The sequence below is a fragment of the Equus caballus genome, chromosome 4 (genome assembly GCF_041296265.1).
Source record: "Equus caballus isolate H_3958 breed thoroughbred chromosome 4, TB-T2T, whole genome shotgun sequence".
NCBI lineage: Eukaryota > Metazoa > Chordata > Mammalia > Perissodactyla > Equidae > Equus > Equus caballus.
The window spans coordinates 25,792,037-25,813,868 of record NC_091687.1 but is presented as its reverse complement, the minus strand read 5'-3'; positions in this window follow the sequence as shown (position 1 = coordinate 25,813,868).

Here is a 21,832-nt window from a genome sequence, read left to right as displayed (position 1 = left end):
CATAAAAAAGGATGAAATCTGGCCGTTTGTGACAACATGGATGGAACTTGAGGGTCCACTGTGCTAAGTGAAATAAGTCATAGTATGGAAGTCAAACATTGTATGGTCTCATTCATAAATAAAAAACAATAAACAAACACATAGAGACAGAGATTGGATTTGTGGTCACCAGAGGGTAAGGAGGGAGGGAGGATGGTGAAGGGAGTGATGAGGCACATGTGTATGGTGATGGGTTGTAATTGCACTTTGGGTGGTGAGCATGATATACTCTACACAGAAATCGAAATTACTGATTTACACCTCAAATTTACATAACGGTGTAAACCAATGTTACCACAATAATGAATGAATGAATGAAATAAAAAAATAAATAAATAAGAAATGAATATGGTAAAGTTGTAGAATACAAAGTTAACGTGCAGAAATCAGTTGCTTTTTTATACACTAACAAGGAAGTAGCAGAAAGAGAAATTAAGAAATAAATCCCATTTACAATTACAGCAGAAAGAATAAAATACCTGGGAAGAAACTGAACCAAAGAGGTAAAAGACTTTTATACTGAAAATGATAAAACATCGTTCAGAGAAATAGAAGAAGACACAAAGAAATGGAATGGTATTCCATGCTCTTGGATTGGGAGAATTAACACAGCTAGAATGTCCATACTCCCTAAAGCAATCTACAGATTCAATGCCATCTCCATCACAGTTCCAATGACACTTGTCACAGAAATAGAACAAACAATCCTAAAATTTATATGGCACAACAAGACTCCAAACCGCCAAGGGAATCCTGAGAACAAAAAGCAAAGCTGGAAGTATCACACTCCCTGACTTGATCTAAGTTGAAGAGATTGGAAAAAGTGGCTGAGCCGGTGGCAGGTGTCTCTGATGAGCTCCTGTGGCTCATCCTTGATCTGGAAGTCACTGACATGCTTCCCATTCTCCCCTACATCCCTAATCCTGCCGTCTCCTTCCATAGGTCTCAGGGGTGGGAAAACCATTAAGCCCCAACATCCACCTACTTCAACTCTTCCTGGCACTTTTGGCAAATATCAGCCCAATAATGACATTAACCATGGCCAAGCTCCCTGCTGAGCACTTTCATTCATGATCACCTCATTTAAGTCCCGGAGAAGCCTCCATGAGGTGGATAAAATGAACATTCCTGTTGTTCAGATGGAGCAACTGAGGCTCAGAGAAGTGAAGCAAACGGGCCAAGAAGTGCACATGGGTTTGAATCCAGGTCTCTGAGGGATGGGTGGAGAAACTAGGACATCCACACAGGGGAAGAGGGGGATCATGGGACACAGTGCTATCTTTTAATCTTTCTAAACTTCAGTTCCTTTGTCTTTAACATGGGGATAATTATAATAATACTTTCCACCACAGTAATGGTGAGGGAATGTGTAAGTCTCTTCTCAGAAGTGCTCAGTAGGTGTTCATTATTGTCACTGTTATTGCTTCTATTCCAAACTCCAGAAAGCCTTTTCTTCCTGGTCAGGGTCTCTTTCCTAGCCTGGGAGAAGAGACAGCCAGATAACCCTGCACTACTTGTCCCTAGGTCTCTGGCTGTATAAAGCAGGATCTCAGGAGTTCCCTTGGTCTCTGTCTCTAGTTTGGATTACATGTTGGCCACCATCCAGGCACTGTTCTCCTCCAATCTGGACCACCTCATGGTGAAGCAAGTGCTTTCAGACAACATCCTGAATGCCTCATCCCACTGGCAGCGTGCAACTTAACTGGTGGTTGATGTGCATGCGACAGGTGCAAGATGGGGTCTGGTTTCGTGGCTGGAAGAGATAGGGCTGTGAGGAAGGATGGGTTTTCTCAGTAGCAAAGTAATGGATGGAGGCTCTGGAGGTGAAAGGGGGTCTATCTAGATACCCATGGAAGTGTGTCATCCAACAGGAGGCAGGAAGATGACATCAAGCAACTGCACCCAAGGGAATGGTTATTATTACACATCAATTTTTCCAACTCAAAACGTGAAGGGTCCTGAGTTGACTTCTTAGACCCCTTAGTTATGAGTCATGCATTGTTTCATTCTCATTTACTTATTCAATAAATACTTAAGGGAAGTAAATAGGCACTGATGGTACATTTTGATGATTGCTATAATCAGAGAATTTCTAGAGCCTGGGGGAACCTCAAGGAGGGACACAGAGGCATGTCTTGAAAAGTTTTCTGAGGAAGTGATGAGGAAACAGAGATGTGATGGGGAACAGGACCTAGAAAGGGGGAAGAGATGGGGAGTGGTCCTGCATGTGTCTATCACCTAGAGAGAAAGATCAGGGCATATTTGGGGAAGCTGTTAGAAGTTTGGTGAGGCTGAACCATACAGTTTGACACAGGAGAGGTGACAGTTGAGGCTAAAGATGTGGGCAGGGTCTTTGGGCAATGGAATGGCTCATGGGGGGACACTACACATTCAGAGTCCTGCTTTAGAAAGCTCATCTTCTAGGTGATGTTTGGAGAATGGATTGGGAGGGGGAAGACGACCAGAGGCAGAAAGCCCCATTAGGAACCTGGGTCAGAAAAGGTATGTGACAGATGGCCACTGGGGTGATCAGCAACTGCACTTGTTGACTATGCCCCCCAAGAGGCCCAATCTCCTCTTCCCCCATCCTAGTGAACTCTCATAATTCTTGGTTCAAAGTTGGACAGGTAGACATATGAATGGGTTCAATGTGAGCAGGGAGATGAAGGGTCTTCAGCAGCCCACCCTTAAAAACCCAGCTCAGGTCATGTTGCCAGGTATAAGTGGACCTGGCTGGAATGACGTGTTTGTCAAAATCTTCTCCTGATCGAGGAATTTTATACTTTCTGTTTATTCTACGAGTGGAGGCACCATTTCATCTACTGACAGACAAGCCAAGAAGCGATCCCAGTCCCCAGCATTTCCAGCTGAATTTAACTGTCACCAACCTACTCTATTCCGAGGACATAACCCAGCCAAGCACCAGCAAACACCAATAGAACAGGAGAAGTATTAAGGATGCGGTGAGAATGGAGTTGCTTGGCCACTCTGTTCTCATGTAAGGACTGACCTTTGGGCACTGCGTAGTCAGAGTTTGACTTTTCTTAAAAATTCATGAAGACACGTCCTTATTCCTGTTTTCCAAATTAAGAAATAGGCACTGAGAGTTTCAATAGCTGGCCCAGGGCCACAAAGCTAAGTCATAGCCAGGAACAAGACATCCTTTGGTACACATACCTGGTCTAGTGTTCATTGAGACAAGAAAAAATAAATGGTGAGATTCATTCAGTAGCTGAAAACTCTCAGAGGCCACGGAGCCTAGGATTCTGACCTCGGAAATATTGCCGTGTCTTTCAGCTCAAACAGCTCTTCCGAAACAGCAGTGTCAGGAGTTATTTTTCTGACTGTCAAGTTTTAGCATTCAGTTGAGTTTCAACTCAGGACCTAATGACTCTGGAAAGTTCTCCTTCTGTAAAAGTATTCCCAGTCCATAGTCTCTCAGTTCCAGCTGTTATGGAAGAGAAGCCTTGGAATATAGAACGGTTACCTAAAATCCAGCTTCTTCCTAAACTAGTGAGCCCAACAGGTTTAGAACCTCAAGGAAGCCTGTGTAAACTCAGAAGTCATGGAGGTACCTCGTGCTGGGAGCCATGGAATATAGTGTGTAGGAATCATGCCTTAGTCAAGATTCATGGAAGATGGGGGCCTAGAACCAGTTGACTTAGGATCCAGCCGTCTAACTGTGCTGTTTAGTAGTGTATCCACTAACCACATGAGGCAATTTAAGTCTTTATACACCTGTTGGGATAGGGTTCACATACCGTGTGTTCATCTGCTTATCTCTTAGGATTTTCTATATATGATATGTCATCTGCAAAAGGAAATAGTTTTACACCTTCCTTTCCAACCTGGATGCCTTTTATTTCCCTTTCTTGCCTAACTGCCCTCATTAGAACCTCTAGTACAATGTGGTTACCACATGAGATGAGGGCAGACATTGCTGTCTTGTCCCTGGTCTTAGGGGGAAATTTTCAGTCTTTCAGCATTGAGTATGTTGTTAGCTGTGGGCTTTTCAAGGATGATATTTATCAGGTTGAGAAAATTTCTTTGTATTCCTAATATGTTGAGTGATTTCTTTTTTAATCCTGAAGGATTTGTATTTTGTGAAACCTATATTCCATGCGTGTATTGAGATTATGTGGTATTTGTCCTTTGCTCTATTAATACAGCATATTACTTTAATCAATTTTTCAGATAAACCAAACTTTCAGCTAACGGTGAGAGATTAAGACCTTCTCAAGTCTTTCCTGGTTATGCACAGAGCCCTGCACACTTACAGCCTTCTAGATAACCACAACTCCACTTGAGCTTTCCAAAGCCCCCTATGGACATTTCATTCCCACAATTTTTCTTTTATGCTTCTGCTCACCTCTTGCCTGCCTCAACTGGTATAGCTCACTCAGTCCTCTGAAATGTAAAACACTTACCACTGATGTTTTTTCTTCAAGTGCTCTGGGGAAAAGCTTTCCTCACTGAGCAACCTCTGAGTCAACTAAAGAGAAGCCCTGAGAGTGAGGCTTTTTCATGGAGCTGCCAGACGGGTCAAATAGTGACAGTTCAGTGGGGATGGGTCTTTTGGGAGCTCCAAATCCATTATGGCTGCTAAGGTATTGGTTTTCAGAGCTACCATGGTTCTGAGACTGACGGTTTTCAAAGTTATTGAGAATACTGTGAGGGCAGGATGGAAATAGTGCAAGTTATAATGCCACAGAGCTTACTCACTTCACCAAGAATCAAGTTTTTCTTAACCAAACAGTCCTCAGATTGCTGTAAGCCTTTGGTTAATTTCTAGACTTCTGAAAATATTGATTTTGACCAGTCTTCTCATTTTCTTTTGTATTTTCAGCAATCCTTTCTCCAACATTTCCCTGTGACTACTTATTTATAAATCAATTACATTAAATTAAAAAGCATGAGAAATTTAGCTCCTTGTTCATGCCCAGTAGGCACATTTTAACTGCTCAATAACAACATAGGACTAATAATGACTGTACTGGGTAGGGCAGACAAATGTTCACATCCTTATAGAAAGTTCTCTTGAACAGGACCTAGAATCAGGGCAGAATTCCAGACACCCTTATGCATCCCTGTGCCCTTCTAGGTCTGTCCCCACAGTAACCACACTGGGGGACCGTCTGTGTAACTTCTCACCATTGATGAGGAGACTGGACAGAGTTGCCATCTTTGAGGAATTCCTGTGACTGACTCAGAATGGTACCCAGCTACAGAGCCTTACCCTGGACAAGATCAGTATCTTTGTGGATGGGAAGGCTTCCTGATCACTGGGGCAGGAGTAGGTTTCCAACTTCTAAACCTGAGGTTGTTCCTGGGAATCTGGAGGACTGGAGCGGAGAGAGCATGGAACCTTCTCAGGCTAGTGGGAGGTGGCATAGGCCCTCAGGCTTTACCCACCGTTGAGGGAGAGTAAAGGAGACCCAGTGGAATATAAGAGGCCTTCTCTTAGACAGCTCTGTGAGCTCAGGCTAGTCACCTCCCCTCTCTGGACTCTGTTTCCTTATCTCTGCACTGAAAGCCACTTGGCCAGTTGGTCAGTGAGAGCCTCTAGCTGTGTGTGAACCAGCATTGACAAGTGTGGCAGGGTGGACCTTTTTCCACATCCATAGGCTGTATAAAAATAGGAATGAGCTTGACTTGGCCCACAGGCTGTAGTTTTCCAAGTCCTGCTCTAGATCAGCACCATGCACTAGAGCTTTCAGCAATGACGGAAATGTTCTATATCTGTGCTGTCCAGTGCGTAACTACCTGTGGCTATCGAGTACTTGAAGTTGCATTATTGTGACTAGGATTTATGGTTACCAATTTCTAATGGTACTGAGGTACCAGATTTTTAGTTTTACTTAATTAAAATTAATTTTAACTTGAAAAGGCACTTGTTGTAACTCCGCATTGGACGACACATTGGCTGGAGAGAGGTTGCACAAGTACAGGGACCTGAAACCCTCCCCCCATGCACAACAGGTGCTGTGTGTCCAAACCCTCCTGGAGTTTATGTTGTAGTTGGTAACAACAATGATAGGTGATTGAAAATTATAAATTAGGTGATGCGAACCAATCCATGATTGGGAGTGGTAATCTGAGAAGGCTTCTTGGAGGAAATTACATTATAAGAGAATCCTCAAAAATGAGCATAAAACAACTCAGTAAAGGAGAAGAGGATGAATATTTTTCTAGGCAGAGGAGAAAGCTTTTGAGTGAGAATTTACAAATTTAGAGAGATCCCATGGGCTTGCCAGTTATGATGACCCATTCTCCCCACGACCATCATAAGATGGCCCGGCCCAATTTCAGTTCTCCGTGCCCAGAGGTATAAGTTTGATTTAATTTGTTACTCTCTTGTCGTGCGATAATGGCCTTGAATATGTAGCAAAATTCCCTGATTTTTCAGAGGTGCAAAATGGGGTTGAAACCTCACGATGTCTACTTGACTTTGGTATTTCAATATCCATTTTCATTGAAGCAAGGGTGGCAAGTGTTAATAATTTACACATTGGAAGAAATATTGTTTTAATTGGCTAAAATGTACATTGTTAAATCTAGGTGATGGGTGTTTCTGATATTGTTCTACTTTTCTGTGTTTGAAAAGTTTTATTTAAAAAAGTAAAACACACATGCATTGTCCACTCCATTCACTTCCAGGGTATTCTCCCAACAGAAATGGTGCCTTGACTGAGAGTTCTAGTCAACCTCAAGGAAGCCGCAGCCCAGGGTGGGGAGGGAATATCTTGATGCTCTGACCCATAAACGATAACCCTGCAAACAGGGTCTTGGGTGATGATGAAAGTTGGCCAACCCATGTCACGGAGTGTTGCAACACAGTGAGGGGACAGCAGCAGCCCTGGGGGAATTACAGGAGGTGACTCACAGGAGCAATTGTCTGCCCATATCTCCCCTTCTAGACCATTGTTCTCATTTGCTTGGCAGGATTCATGGTGCTCATCACATGCCTGATCTTCTGTCTCCTGGCAAGCAGGGAAGTGTTGCTTGTCTTCTTACTATTGGGTTGTAAGAGCTCTTTATATATTATAAATACGTGTGCTTTGCTAGGAATATGTTTTGCAAATGTTTTCTCCCATTGGCCACTTGGTATGCAGAGCTCCTTTAGAGCTTAAATTAATAGTGAAATTATCTACCTGACTCTTAGTGACTCACTCCCACATCCCAGATATTTCCATCAACCCAAATGGTCATGTGCAAAAATAAATAACTCAGAAAACATATCCACCCACCACCAATTCCTGATTTCCAGTTTTTACTCAAATGCTCATACAATAGATACTCGTTCCTCGAGATTGGAAATAAGGCCAGATCACCACACCCTCACCTTCATTTCTCCTCTCTTCATTCTCTTCTCCTATCATCCCAGGATTCCATGGGCTATGATCTCAATAATTCCCTTGGAATGATCCAAACTTTCTTACTGCTCATATCTGTCTCGTAAAACTTCAAACCCAGAAGATCCTGGTTATCTGCCATGCCTTACCTGCTGCTAGTCTTATGTTAACTGCTAAGAAAAGCACATAACATATGTTGGTACCACTGTATATCCAATATCATCTACCTCAACTGGGAAGCATCCATAAAGCCTGGAAATTTTACTTTCTTTTTATGTGTCAGTAATTTACAGCCTGTTTTTAATATCCCCCACTTTCCTTATTCCTTCATACATATTCAAAGTCACTTAACTTTCCTCACATTTCACAGAGAAATTGCTGTCTATAACTCCTTCTCTGTAGTGGTGAACCGTTGAGAAAAGATCATCTATATTATGTGTCTCTGTCCCACCACCTCCTCAGACCCCCCACACTCCATCCGCCCTCACTATTCTATGGGTGATTCCCTTGGTAAGGCCACACTGACTCCTTTCTTACTAGACCCAAGAGAAACTTTTCATTATTCATCCTACGTGAGCCTTAAATGGAAATCTTTTAAGTATGTTTGCAACAACTTAGAGATGTGAATCTTATGCTACAACTGTCAAAGTTATAATATCTCAATACATAGAATGTATAACTGAAAAAATTCAAGTTACGAATGGAGATTATGCTACAGCTGGAAGGCACAAACTGGATTTGTGGAACCAATAAAAAAAAACCCAGAATGTAAACTCTCTCATTATTAATTTTTATATGCATTGCATGCACGAATGATAATATCATGGTTATAATGAGTTAAAATATACTATTAAAAGTAGGTTCAGCTGTTTGTTTTTATTTTCTTAAATGTGGCCACTAGAAAGTTTTGATTTTATGTTATAGAGTCAATGCTACTATTGGACAGCACCGGTCAAGGCAGGAGTGAAAATAAAGCACAGAGAAAGTGGTTAAGGGGGCCCGCTTGGTGGTGCAGTGGTTAAGTTCGCACGTTCCGCTTCTTGGCAGCCCGGGTTCACCGGTTCGGAACCCGGGTGTGGACTTGGCACCAATCTGCAAAATCCATGCTGTGGTAGTCATCCCACCTATAAAGCAGAGAAAGATGGGCATGGATGTTAGCTCAGGGCCACTCTTCTTCAGTGAAAAGAGGAGGATTGGCAGTAGTTAGCTCAGGGCTGATCTTCCTCAAAAAAATGTGGTTAGGGAACATTTTTCCCAAGAAAAGGAGTATACGCTGGCCCACACTGCAAGGGGCAGTAAACTCTCATTCACACACAAAATGAAACAAATGTCATCCTAGAGTCCCACCACTACTTCTCAAGTGGCATGAGGGTGCACTCCTACATAGTTCTAAATGCACTAATCTCAAGAAAGTAATCAGAAATCAAGATAATTTACCAATTAGGAAGATCTAAAACCAGAGTCTAAGGCTCAAAAATTTTTTTGTGAATTTTCCATCAATGGCTTCTGTTATTAATTCAATATGCTAGGGAGACTCTTTGAAGGAGAGTTGTTTTAAAACTCACTTTTTCTTTACTATGTGAAGATATACAAGATATGTAAAGAATAATTGAATTACACCAGCCAATCAATGAAAAGGAGATGATAGAATACAAACATCACTACTATAAATCACTATTGGATTAGCGAATTGGTCAGGGAACAGATGACATTGGATTAATTTGGACCTCATTAGGATGATTCTGATTTCATGAACCATCATATTGCAGGTATTATGCTAGGAACTATGAAACAGCCATGCCCCCCCACACACACACACAATTTAACAATCAAGGCCCACCAGCAGGACCAGTCCTTGCTGATAACTCTCCTGACTCCACCCCTCTGACAACACCTGGAGAGTTTTACACAAATCCCACCCTGTCACTGCATGTTTCTACCTGCCACAGGCCAGGGAAACATTTCTAGAAGGCTCATGTTCTGTGCGTGCCCAGATCTGGGGATGGCACTTCTCCTTAGTGTGAAGAAAAGGAATCAGAGTGCAGACCCTGTGAGCTGCAGCAATTAGGACAAGGACTGGGGTTGGTGACACAGAGAAGAGAACCTTTAGAGGGTATCGTCACTAGGGTCCAAGAAGCCCCAGTGATTCCCGGATAGAATCAAAGAAGACGCTTAAGGACAGAACACATAGGTTTGGGTGTTATTCTGCTTGGGAATGCCTGTAGGATGACATATGTGACAGTGGCAAAGCATTCAACAGTGTTGTTCATTCTTTTATTCATTGTATGTCATGGAGTGCTTTCTACATACATCCAGGCACTAACCTCACCCTCTGGAGCTTATGAACAGTGTCAGAAGATGTTTTAAATTTTATTTATAATGCATAGATACAGTGCTTATGATATGCTAGGTGTTCCAAGCATTTTACAGACATTAACTGCTTTAATACTCTCCATGACTTTACAAAGTGGGTACACTTATCATTATTGCCAACTGACAGATGAAGAAACAGAGGCACCAATGACATAGTAATTTGCCCAATACACATATCTAGTAAGTGACTGTGCTAGAATTTGAGCATGAGATGTTTGCTCCATTTTCTATGCTCCTAATAATGATATTTGCTCTCTAAAGACTTCACACATTGAAAAAATTTGATCAACTTAGCCATTTTCTTGGTATATTCAATAGCCTATCTTTTCTGTTTGAAAAATATAATACCTGCATAGAAACTATTGCACATACACACCCAAAAACATTTACTATGTACCAGGGGACTTTAGGAGAATAAGCAAAAAAAAAAAAAAAAAAAAAGATTGGCAACAGATGTTAGCTCAGGTGCCAATCTGAAAAAAACAAAAAACTTGGACATGATCCCATCACCTTGGCTGTGTTAAGTTGTTCAGAAGCCAGTAACTAACCACATCATCGTTACATGAGGATATGCACACCAGGAGGCAGGGAGCATTGGGAGCCATTGTGAAGAACACATAGGCCAACATGAGGTACTTGGGTCCATAAAACAGGAGACCCTGGAAGGTTTAATGTCAGTGGATGATATTAGATGAATATCTGAATTTCATTTAATTTCAACCCTTTAAAGATACAGGCCTGAATATGAGGCCTGGAGTGGCAGTGAATTTCCCAAGATCACACAGCTGAAACCCAGGCAGGCTTTGAGAGATAGTCCATGGTATATCCCACGCTTCCTTGTAGTTATTTCATCTGTAAGTTTGTGCATCAGACACATGTGACGCTAGCCCACAGGTGTTGTAGATGTCATCTCATATACACCTGACCATGTGCCTAGGTAGTAGTTTTGAGCATCATCACCATTGTGCAAGTTGGGAGAGTGGGGAAGCCCTGAGAGCCACAATGGCTTTTCCAGGACACAGAACTGGTAGAAAAAAAAGAGGTCTAAATTCAGTTCTGCCTCCTCAAAGCTGGAGCCCTGGCTTCATCCCCAAGGAGCTGTGGGCAGGGTTGTGATGGATATTTGTGTACAGTTATGGAGATGACATGAGCAAGGAGGATGAGCAATCAAGAGCCCAGAAGGCTCAATGCCTAAGCACAATGCCTTGGGAGCACAACACAATGTCTACCTGTTTAGCACTCAGCAGAGTGCTGTCCATTTGAGCATTCAGCACAGTGGTTGGTGAGCACTCAGCATAACGCCTGCATGTTGAGCACTCAGCACTGTGTCTTCCTGTGACAAATAGAAATGGCAAGCAATAGGATATATTGGAGAATATGAGGAAGCCATTTGGTGTAAACCTAATTCGGCCTGACTTTGTTTTTTCCAAAAGGGCCTCAGCGCGGCCATTGAGCACGCATTGTATATCTGCTTTAAAACATTTACTATGGCAAGAACAAATGGCCTTAATTAAGATAAAGGTGCAACTTCCCCCCACATTGGCATTTCCTTAGGGATAAGCATCTTTCCTTAGGCTAGGAACTGATTGCTGTGCTCACCTTTGACCACCCAGCTCACCTGTGACCACCAGCTCGAGACAGCAGACCTGCCACCCTGCTGTGTTCACTGAGACAGCAGACCTACCCGCTGTTTCCATCAATCACCGTGCCAACAGAGGAGTCTCACGACTGTTGTAAAAGGACGTTTCGATCCTACGTGAAACATCCTGTTTGGGGGTATATAACCACTCTGTGCACCCCACTTCTTTGGTGCCCTTTCTTCCTTTGGGAATAAGGGCCCCAGGCCATGGTCCTCACATTTTAGCTCAGAATAAACTCACCCAAATTTTCATTTATAGATTCGTTATGGATTATTTTCGTTGACACCTGTGAGAACTCAGCACTGTGCACGGTGCTCACTCAGCCTAGTGCCTTCCTGGTGAGCACTCAGCACAATGCCTGCATGGTGAGCTCTCAGCACAGTGCCTGGTGAACATTCACAAAGTTCATGCCAGGTGAGTGATAAGCACAGTGTCTGCCTGGTGAGCATTCAGCACAGTGACAGCCAGGTGAGTACTCAGCATAGTGCCTTCATTGTGAGGATTTAGCAGAGAGGCTGGTGAGCAGTCAGCACAGTTCCTATCTGGTGAGGACTCAGGATATCACCTGTCAGGTGAGCACTCAGCACAGTACCTGGTCACCACTCAGCAGACTACCTGCCTGTGGCGCACTCGGCAAAGTGCTTGGGGAGCACTTGACAAATGAAAATGGCAAGCAATAGGATATATTGGAGTATATGAGGAAGCCATTTGGTATAAACCTAATTCGGCCTGACTTTGTTTTTTCCAAAAGGGCCTGACTGTGGTTATTGAGCACGCACTGTATATCTGCTTAGACATTTCCTATGGCCAGAACAAAGGCCCTTGAGATAAAGGTGCAACTTCCCCCCACATTAGCATTTCCTTAGGGATAAGCATTTTTCCTTAGGCTAGGAACTGATTGCTGTGCTCACCTTTGACCACCCAGCTCACCTGTGACCACTCAGCTGGAGACAACAGACTGCCACCCTGCTGCGTTCACTGAGACAGAAGACCTACCTGCTGTTTCCATCAATCGCTGTGCAGACAGAGCAGTCTCGCCACTATCGTAAAAGGGACATTTCAATCCTATGTGAAACATCCTCTCTGGGGGTATATAACCACTCTGTGCACCCCACTTCTTTGGTGCCCTTTCTTCCTTCAGGAAGAAAGGCCCCGGGTTATAGTCCTCAGATTTAAGCTCAGAATAAACTCACCCAAATTTTGATTTATAGATTGGTTATGGATTATTTTTGTCAACAGTTCTTGGCGTAGTTGGCAGGATTTCAGAGAAACCCACCGGAGGCCACCTGGAATCTACACTGAACCAGCATTCGGTACCAATAAGGGCTCATTGAGCCCCCCGGATCACTGCATTCTTCAGGTGACCCTGGTGAGTTCTCCTGAAACCCAGACCTCCTTATTTTAAGTTGATGGTCCTAGAGTTTATATGAGCTGGATAAGGTCTTAAGACTAGAGGTTTGAGGGATACTGGTACAGTTCCTAGGCCAGAGGAGCCTAGAGGAACTTGGGAGTGAATGGGGAAGGCTGACGTTTTTAATTTGGCTTTAAATTGGAAAGAATTGTGTTTATAAAGTCTGAACAAACTGCTTGATAGAGAAATGAGAGACTGAACGTGTTCAGCTCCGAAGAAAAGGGACACTTGCTCCTTCCTGCCTTTACCAAAAGGCACCCTTAGGTGACTAAGGACCTCAGCAGCAGTGTCAGAGGATCAATCCTCGTGACGTGCAGCGGTCCCATAGGGAACTCCACTCTCATTCATGGTAATTAATTACAGGCTCGTCCAGGGATGCGCACATAAGGGCTGGTCACCCCTGCACTCCGAGCTCCCACGGCAGTATTAGGCGGCCAGAGGGAAAAACCGAGGCACGTAAGAGAGTGTTTATGACCTTTCTATAAGGAGTAACACTCACAAGCAGCACACTTTCTGACCCACGACACTGTCCTTAGAAGTTGTTCGTACTTTATAGCAAAACAATATTAAAAGAGAAGCGGGAAATCGAGCTTCTAAAACAGCTCGGATCAGTTCCTGGATGGGCAGCCTTTCCTCCAGACTCCAGTTGGCTTCGTGCTGTGATTGCAATTGCTTAACAAAGGGGGATCCCAAGCCAGATTGCTAAGGCCAAAAGAAAGAATAAGAAACAGGAAAAAATCTGGGAAAAAAAGTTTTTTCACCGTGGTCTGCTATGAGAACACCTAAGTCTGTCTGTGTGTGTCTATATATGTTACAAAAGTTTTTACATTTTACCTCCGGATGGTACAATTTCTAAAGAGCTCCATTCAATTGACTTAAAGTAAGCACTTACAAAAAGTTTCTCTAAAAAGTTTTAACCCAAATGTCTTTCAAGTTAACATGACACAGATTAATCTTTGGTTAATGAAAGTTTAAGTTGTTGGTTTGATTGAAAAGGCATGCCCTCAAGAGTTGTTGGTATTTGCATATGATGCAGGCATGCAAGCCTGGGTTTACTAGTCAAATAAGCCCATGTTGTCTGTTAGAAATTCGTCAGCAAAATAATAGCTTTAAATGATCAGTTTTGTCTAATGTCTCGTGACATTTTCATAGGTGATCTGAACATAATTGTTGGAAACAAACGGTTTAAATAGATAAAAGTGGCTACAATAACTATTTTATGGTCTGTATAGTTGGAAAAAAAACAGCCTTCGAAATTCTTTTTGGCAACAATCTTGAGTTTTGCCAAGTTAAGTTAAACGATAAAAAATCTGAGTATCTGGGTCATTTTTGGATTGGATAGAACACTGAAACATAATTGCTAAACGTATCTAAGTTTATCTGCTTTTGCCTTCTTATTGCAGAGAGGCTAAAAGTCTTTGGGTCTTTTACTGTAAAGTGTGGCGTGTTTCTAGAAATTATGAAAAGTGTTTAGAATGCTGATATAAAAGACAATTCATAATTGCTTACCATTTTAGTGTTTCCTACAGTTTGTTAAAGCTTAAACAGTTCTAATATATGTGATTAAAGCTGCTAGAAATTAATAAGAAAAACAGCTCTGTATATTCAAGGAAAGTAAGGTGTAAGTTTTCAGTAAAGAAGGTATAAAAGGAATGGAATATTTTTGTTTGATGGGTTAAGAAAGATAAATTTGTCCTAAAGTACTAGGTGGAAAAAAAAAAGACAGACTTGGGACAAATTCTGAAGGCAAAAAGAAAGTTGTAGAAGGTTTGTGAAGGAGAAATTCTGGAAGGAGTTTTATGCCTGGTGAAGTTGGCTAAGATTGAAACGAATCTAATTAAGTAAATGGGTTTTAATATGAAAAAGTAAACTGGTACGGAAATTAAAATTTGGTTTTCTCTCAAAGGATAATTGTCTTGAACTTTTGGTTGGCACTTGATAAAGAGATTATAAAAGGTGTTCCTTTGAGTAAGTCTACCTAAAAGACAAATCTGTTTTGTCAAAGTAATGACTGAGGTCACTCTTAAGATTTTTGACTCCTTCTGTTGTCACTTTGAATGGATACTGAGCATTGTTTCACAGTGAGCATTGTTTGAACAAGTGTTTTAAAATCTTTTGGTATTTTTGACAAGCTTCTCATCAAAAAAAATAAACAAAATCAAATCCTGAATGAAGGCTTTCTTTTAACCTGGTAGAAGGAAGAGGATTTCTCTGGGGATTTTTAGGGGTCCCTGAGACTTTTCAAAGAAATTTGCTCTCTCTTCCTATAAGGTGGAAAATTCTAAACAAATTAGGCTTATTTGGTATGTTAAATTACATTGGAAGCACTGTCAGATAAGTGATGATAATCTTTCTTAGGTGGTATTATGTGGGTAAATGTTATTGATATAAGTGTTTTGAAAATTATATAACATTCCTAAATTCTGATCTGTCCTGGCTATCAGCCGTAACTCTAATTATTAGTTTAAGGTGTTGTATATCACAGAAATAACCAAGTTTCTCTGTCAATTGTCATTTTTAAGTCTTTTGTTGTTTACAGTCAGTTATTGTTTTACTCTGATGCTTTTTGCTTTTGCAAATATGTTTCGTCTTCAGAGAAATTCCTGGAAAGGATTCTGACACAAGATTCTAAACTACAGGTTTCTGATAAACTTTCAGATCATAGAACTGAACTGGGTAAGAAATTACAGAAATCTAATGGAGAAACGAATGACCTTATAAAACTGCTAGTGAAAGATTAAGATCAACAACCGATTATATAGGACTGTCTGAACTGATGAGGATGACTATAATTTTTTATGACTTCTGTTTGAAGCACTGAGTTTTGATGTGTTGTTTTGTTCTCTCAGATTTAAGAAAATATTTTTCTCTTTTCTCTTATGCTATGACTTACAGCAATTTAGTGAAATTATACCTTTGTGAGCAAAACCGAAACATTTATCTTTTTCTCCCTACCTGATCCCTTGAGAATTTGGAAACTCTTTGTGAGTATGGTTATTTCATGGCAATATAGTTATTTGCATAAGTTCAATAAGAATCTGTTCTCCTTATAACAGGACATTGGTTATCTTGCCAAAGCTTTGACTGCAATGTCATATTTGAGAGACACATACAGACTCGGATATGGCAATACTGCATTTGAGGAATAAGGTTGACTTTCTGGAAATAAAGCCACTTGGAAAAATAGGCCTGGTACCTTGCTTTACAGAGAGATTCCAGCAATCTTACCCGGTAAGTAAGGAAGCTTGCTTATCTGGCAGGTGCGAGGAAACTTGGAATATTTGGGGGGACCTCAAGAAGAGAGGAATCCACCCAAATCTGGAAGTACTGCAGGCAAAATCTGACGGCAAGCCCTTGGCTTGGCTTTCCTGGCCTTGAGAAGTCTTTACAGTTCAATCTGAGATTCCTCATTAAAAAAAATTCCAGCAAAGCAGATTTAAGAGTCTATATGATCAACTGCTATTCTTGCTGCACTTATGTAAATAATTGGGCCAAGTTTCTTGAAACTAAACTTATTTTGCAAACCAATTAGTCTTAATTTGGTTATCTTTGGTAAAAATGAGGGTGATTTTAGAGAGAAGAATTATATTTCAGTGAAAAATTATAATACTCATTTGTGGATGTTGGATCCTAGTTCTGTTAATTGTCTTTGAGGGGTTTTTTTCCTACCTGTGAACTGGACTGGATCCTGAATTCTTCTACTGAAACATCTGGTTACAAATCTCCAAACTAATGTTTTCAATTTTTTCCCTCATTTTCATTTGGAATCATTGAGAATTCAACATGCTCTTTTTCCTGAAGCCTTGCAAACTGAAGTTGAACAACTTGATAGAAACTTAGAGATTCCTATCTGTTGCTGTGTAAGCTGTAAGCCACTCAAAAAGATACCTGAATGTCTGATGACATCATCAGAGATATTTCAAGCTGCAAAAGATGCTTTGACTCTGACATCTAGAAGTCTTGACTGCCTGCCCCCTGGACGCAGGAACTAGTTTATAATTTGCTCCAACCATTAACCTTGCTACCTTGCTTCCAACATCACAAGGGGAGAAGATCACGACTGCATTCTATTGTTTAATTTGGTTTACAAATGAGTCTTACTTAAATGATAAGTGAGGATGTTATCAAGCTGGATATACTGTCCAGCAGCAAGAAAGCCTGCTACTTTCTGTTAACTCCGTTAACCCAGTAAAAAGATTTCTTTCTACAGGCTCAAGAAATTGCCACGGAAGAAGAAAAATATATATATAGGTTGCAACAAAAGGGAAAAATAATACTTTGGAAACTTTCTCCCAGTGGCTCATTTGTAGCCTCTACTTGTTGTGCTATATGCCCTAAGTATAATCCAGAGAAGCCACTTCATGAGTCACGAAGCCACTTTCCCTTCTTAAGGGACCCTTTGAGGTACGACAATTGGACATTGTCCAAATGCCACCATCTCACGGACAAATATGTCTTGTAATGATCTGCACGTTCTCACATTGTCTTGAGGCCTTTCCTTGCGGAAGAGCAACGGCTTTAACAGTAGGTTAATTACTATTAGAGAGAATAATTCCTGTTTGAGGAATTCCTCCCGAGTTACACAGTGACTGGGGAACTCAAATCTGTTTGTAATGTTTGGCCAATATTGCAGCATTTCCACTGTGCTTACCATCCTCGATCCTCAGGACTGGTTAAACTAATGGCACAACTAGAACTTAATTGGCAAGCTTTCAGAAGCGTTTACTCTCTCACGGCCAAAAGCTCTTGTGCTAGTGCTCCTTAATCTTAGATCTATACTTGTTGTAAACATCGGCTGTCTCCTTTTGAAATAATAAAACAGCCTAAGCAATTAAATGAAGAAATATATGAACCAACTTTGCTTAAGGGATATATTACTTTGTTGTCACGGTCTTATTGAGGTACTTAAAGTAAAATGAAAGATTGGTAGCTGATTCTTTCACAGAGCTTCCGGAACTTAAGGATCTTGGACTGTAACCTGAAGAATTTATTTATTGAAAGAGACAGCAAATAAAAGACTGTTTGCAGCCCTGTCAAAAAGCACCAAACCAGGAGGAGAAGAAGAGGACATCTGTTGTAGACAGCTGTCCCAAGACTCCGGACCAGGCCTGTATTCCCAACCTTGTATCTCCTCATTTAAACATTTGTTATGCTTAAACTGTATACCTATTTTATAATTTGTTTGGAATATTATTATACTTAAAGAAAGTGATTAATTTGGAACAGACTGGTCTTGAAGGCCAGGAATTTATCGAGTGACTCCTAATGGAACTCAATGGTTATGTGGAACAAATCTTTGGCCTTGGCTACTGCCTGGATGGCTAAAACATTGCACCCTGAGTTTCCTTTAAAAGCAGGGAAGGAGTCAGGCTGAGTTAAAACCTGTTGCCAATCTCCCTCTCTGTAAGGCCGGATGGGCTTGTTCAGTGTTCCACTGGTATGGCTATATTTGCAGCTATATTTGCTCCTTCTTTGGAGCTAAAAGATGTCATTATTACATACGGAAGATCTGACTAAATTTACTCAAGACGCGCTTAATGATAGTCAAGCAGGAATAGTCTTATTAAATACTGAAATGCCTTTAATGAGAAGGGTTGTCCTTCAAAACAGAATGGCTTTAGATATTCTTACTGCATCCCAAGGTGGTACATATACAGTCATTCAGACTGGATGCTGTGCTTTTATACCTGATGAGTCTTCCAATGTGTCATCTCTGCTAAAGCACATGAAGAAGCAAGTGGATGCCTTAAGTGATCCTACACCCAGTTTGATTTGCTTGATTGGTTCCCTTTTCAGTATCAGTTCCCTTTTTCGATCCAGAATGGAATTCCTATTTCTATTATTTATTGGAATCCTTGTGCTGGTCATAATATTCAAACTAATTGTTGTTTTCTTTACTCAGTGTTGTAAGAGTAGCATACAAACTAGAGTAATGATTGCTCGACGGCTTGAGATGGTTGATCTGTCTTATAACCCTGGACAAATTTCCTTTTCTGATAGGGACTATGACTAAGAATTCATTTCAGAATAATCCTTTTAAAAATGCTGAGTTATTATTGTTACTGTACTTGTTCTATAATCATATACAATGTAAATGTGAAGTGTCATAGAAAAGCACATATACAATGTTTGCACAACAATCTAAAATTAATTGGAAATTACATGACATATGAAATGCTTCCTCTGTTAATATATATGACTCTATGCTTGTCCACTATTTCCCCCAATGTGGACGACTAGGCAAATAAATGAAATAAAAGCCTAGCACCAAAGGGACATGATGGACCCAGGGCAGGCAGCAACCACCCTGGCGCTGAGGGACAATATTTTGATCATCAATGCTTTCTGTTGAAAGATTAGAGGTCAAAAGGGGAAAATGACAAATAAAAATGGCAAGTAATAGGATATATTGGAATATATGAGGAAGCCATTTGGTGTAAACCTAATTCGGCCTGACCTTGTCTTTCCAAAAGGGCCTGACCGAGGCCATTGAGCATGCATTGTATATCTGCTTTAGAGATTCCCTATGGCAAGAGCAAAAGGCCCTTGAGATAAAGGTGCAACTTCCCTCCCCCTCCCAACGTTGGTGTCTCCTTAAGGATTAAGTATCTTTCCTTAGGCTAGAAGCTGATTGCTGCGCTCACCTGTGACCGCCCAGCTGGAGACAATGGACTTGCCTCCTGCTACGCCCACCAAGATAGCAGACCCACGACCTGCTGTGTCCATCAAGTGCTGTGCCGACAGGGCAATCTTGTGACTATTGCAGGAGGGACATTTCAATCATATGTGAAACACCCTCTTTGAGGGTATATAACCACCCTTATACCCCCACTTCTTTGGAGTGCTCTGTTCCTTTGTGGAAAGACTCTCCCGGGTTATAATCCTAAAATTTAAGCTCAGAATAAACTCACCCAAATTTTCATTTATAGATTGGTTATGGATTATTTTCGTCAACATGACCCACATATCTGTGCTGATCCACATGACCCTCAACCAGCGAGCCAGTCCATGGGAGAAAATTAAATAGGAGGAGACTAAAATTCCAGTTCTAGTTTCTTGCTTATACCATCACAGTAAGTGATTAAAGGCTTAACTCCTTCATTTTTGGTTTGTTTTTTTAATCAGTCACTATGACACCTGGCAGTTCAGCTGTCTCTCTCTCAGCCCAGCTGATCTCCTGACACTATCTTAATAGAATTGTGTTACAAGATTCAGGAGGATAAAGAACAAGTTTAAATATTCTGTTGGAGGGGCTGGCCTCGTGGCCGAGTGGTTAAGTTCACGTGCTCCACTGCAGGTGGCCCAGTGTTTCATTGGTTCGAATCCTGGGCCCAGACATGGCACTGGTCATCAAACCACACTGAGGCAGCATCCCACATGCCACAACTAGAAGGCCTCACAACAAAGAATATACAACTATGTATTGGGGGGCTTTGGGGAGAAAAAGAAAAAAAATAAAATCTTTAAAAGACATTCTGGTGGAGAAGTGGAACATAAACTTTAAAAAAGACAAAGTAAATTTGGCGAAATGAAAATAAAAATTCTAAAACTGACAAGTAAAGTAATATTAAGAACTCAATTGATGTGTTTGAAAGTACACATCTTAGAAACAGCTAAGGAAAAATTAATAAGCAGGATAAATGGTTGGAAAGAAATCCAGAATGAAGTCCAAAGAGGCAAAATTTTGAAGAAGAGAGAGAGAGACCATGAGAATGAAGTAGAAATAACGCTAAAATGCATTCAGCTATTACCACAGGTTAAAGGGACACATGGGCAGCAGCAATATTGAACTGAAAGTGACTAAGCATTTTTAAACTGATGAATGACTACTCCATAGAGACAATAAGCTCAGTGGATCACAAGCACAACAAAAAACAAATTCCACATCTACAGTGAGTATAATAAAATCACAAAAAAGAGAGGAATGAAAAGACAAAGAGAAAACCTGAAAGCAGTCAGGAGGGGGCAAAAACAGGAAGGAGAGGAGGAAATAAGGAAAGAGAGAAAGAGCAAATTCAACCGATATCTCATTTTTCAACAGCAAAAATGGAAGCTGGACCACAGTGGAAAAAAATAACTTTAAAGTGCTGAACCAATACAATGACAAACCCAAGAACTGTAAAGAAAACACAAATATCTTTTGGAAAATAAAAGAAAATAAAAACATTTCTAGACAAACAAAAACTGAAATTTACCATTAATGCGTTGTGGGGGAGCAGAATTTGCTACCCCAAAATGTGTATTTTTAGCTTGATTATCTTTTTAAAGATTTTTTTATTTTTTTCCTTTTTCTCCCCCAAACCCCCCAGTACATAGTTGCATATTCTTCGTTGTGGGTCCAGAAGTTGTGGCATGTGGGATGCTGCCTCAGCGTGGTTTGATGACCAGTGCCATATCCGCACCCAGGATTCGAACCAATGAAACGCTGGGCCGCCTGCAGCGGAACGTGTGAACTTAAGCACTTGGCCACGGGGCCAGCCCCTTGGCTTGATTATTTTTAAGAACAAAAGACCAAGAAGATCCTTTGACTTTCTTCCTAACTTCCTAAACGAATTTATGATAGAAGGCCTGTTCCAATAAGGAGCTCTCACCCTAGATAACCATAGTGTAATATGTATTAGGTGTGGTAGACAGGAAGGAGCCTAGCAAGGCCCATTTGATCAAAACCCTCCTCATGTCCCACACTCTCTGCCAAACATGGAAAACATTTGTTGACCAAACATTTACTTTTCCTTCTTTTAGTGAATTGCCTCCCTCCCTTTCGAAGTCTCAAACCACTACCCTCGAAACCCTCTTTTGACTTTAGCTGAAGTATTTAAGGTATTTAAGGTGGTGGCTCCAGCCATTTTGGGGAATTACTCAGTTTCCCTGGGCTTCTCCCATGTATACATGTTCTTAACTTTCCTTGATTTTCTCCTGTTATTCTTTCTCATGTCAATTTATTCTTAGGCCAGTCAGAAGAACCAAGAGGAAAGAGGAAAATTTCTTGCTCCCCTAAAATATCAAACTGAAGGATA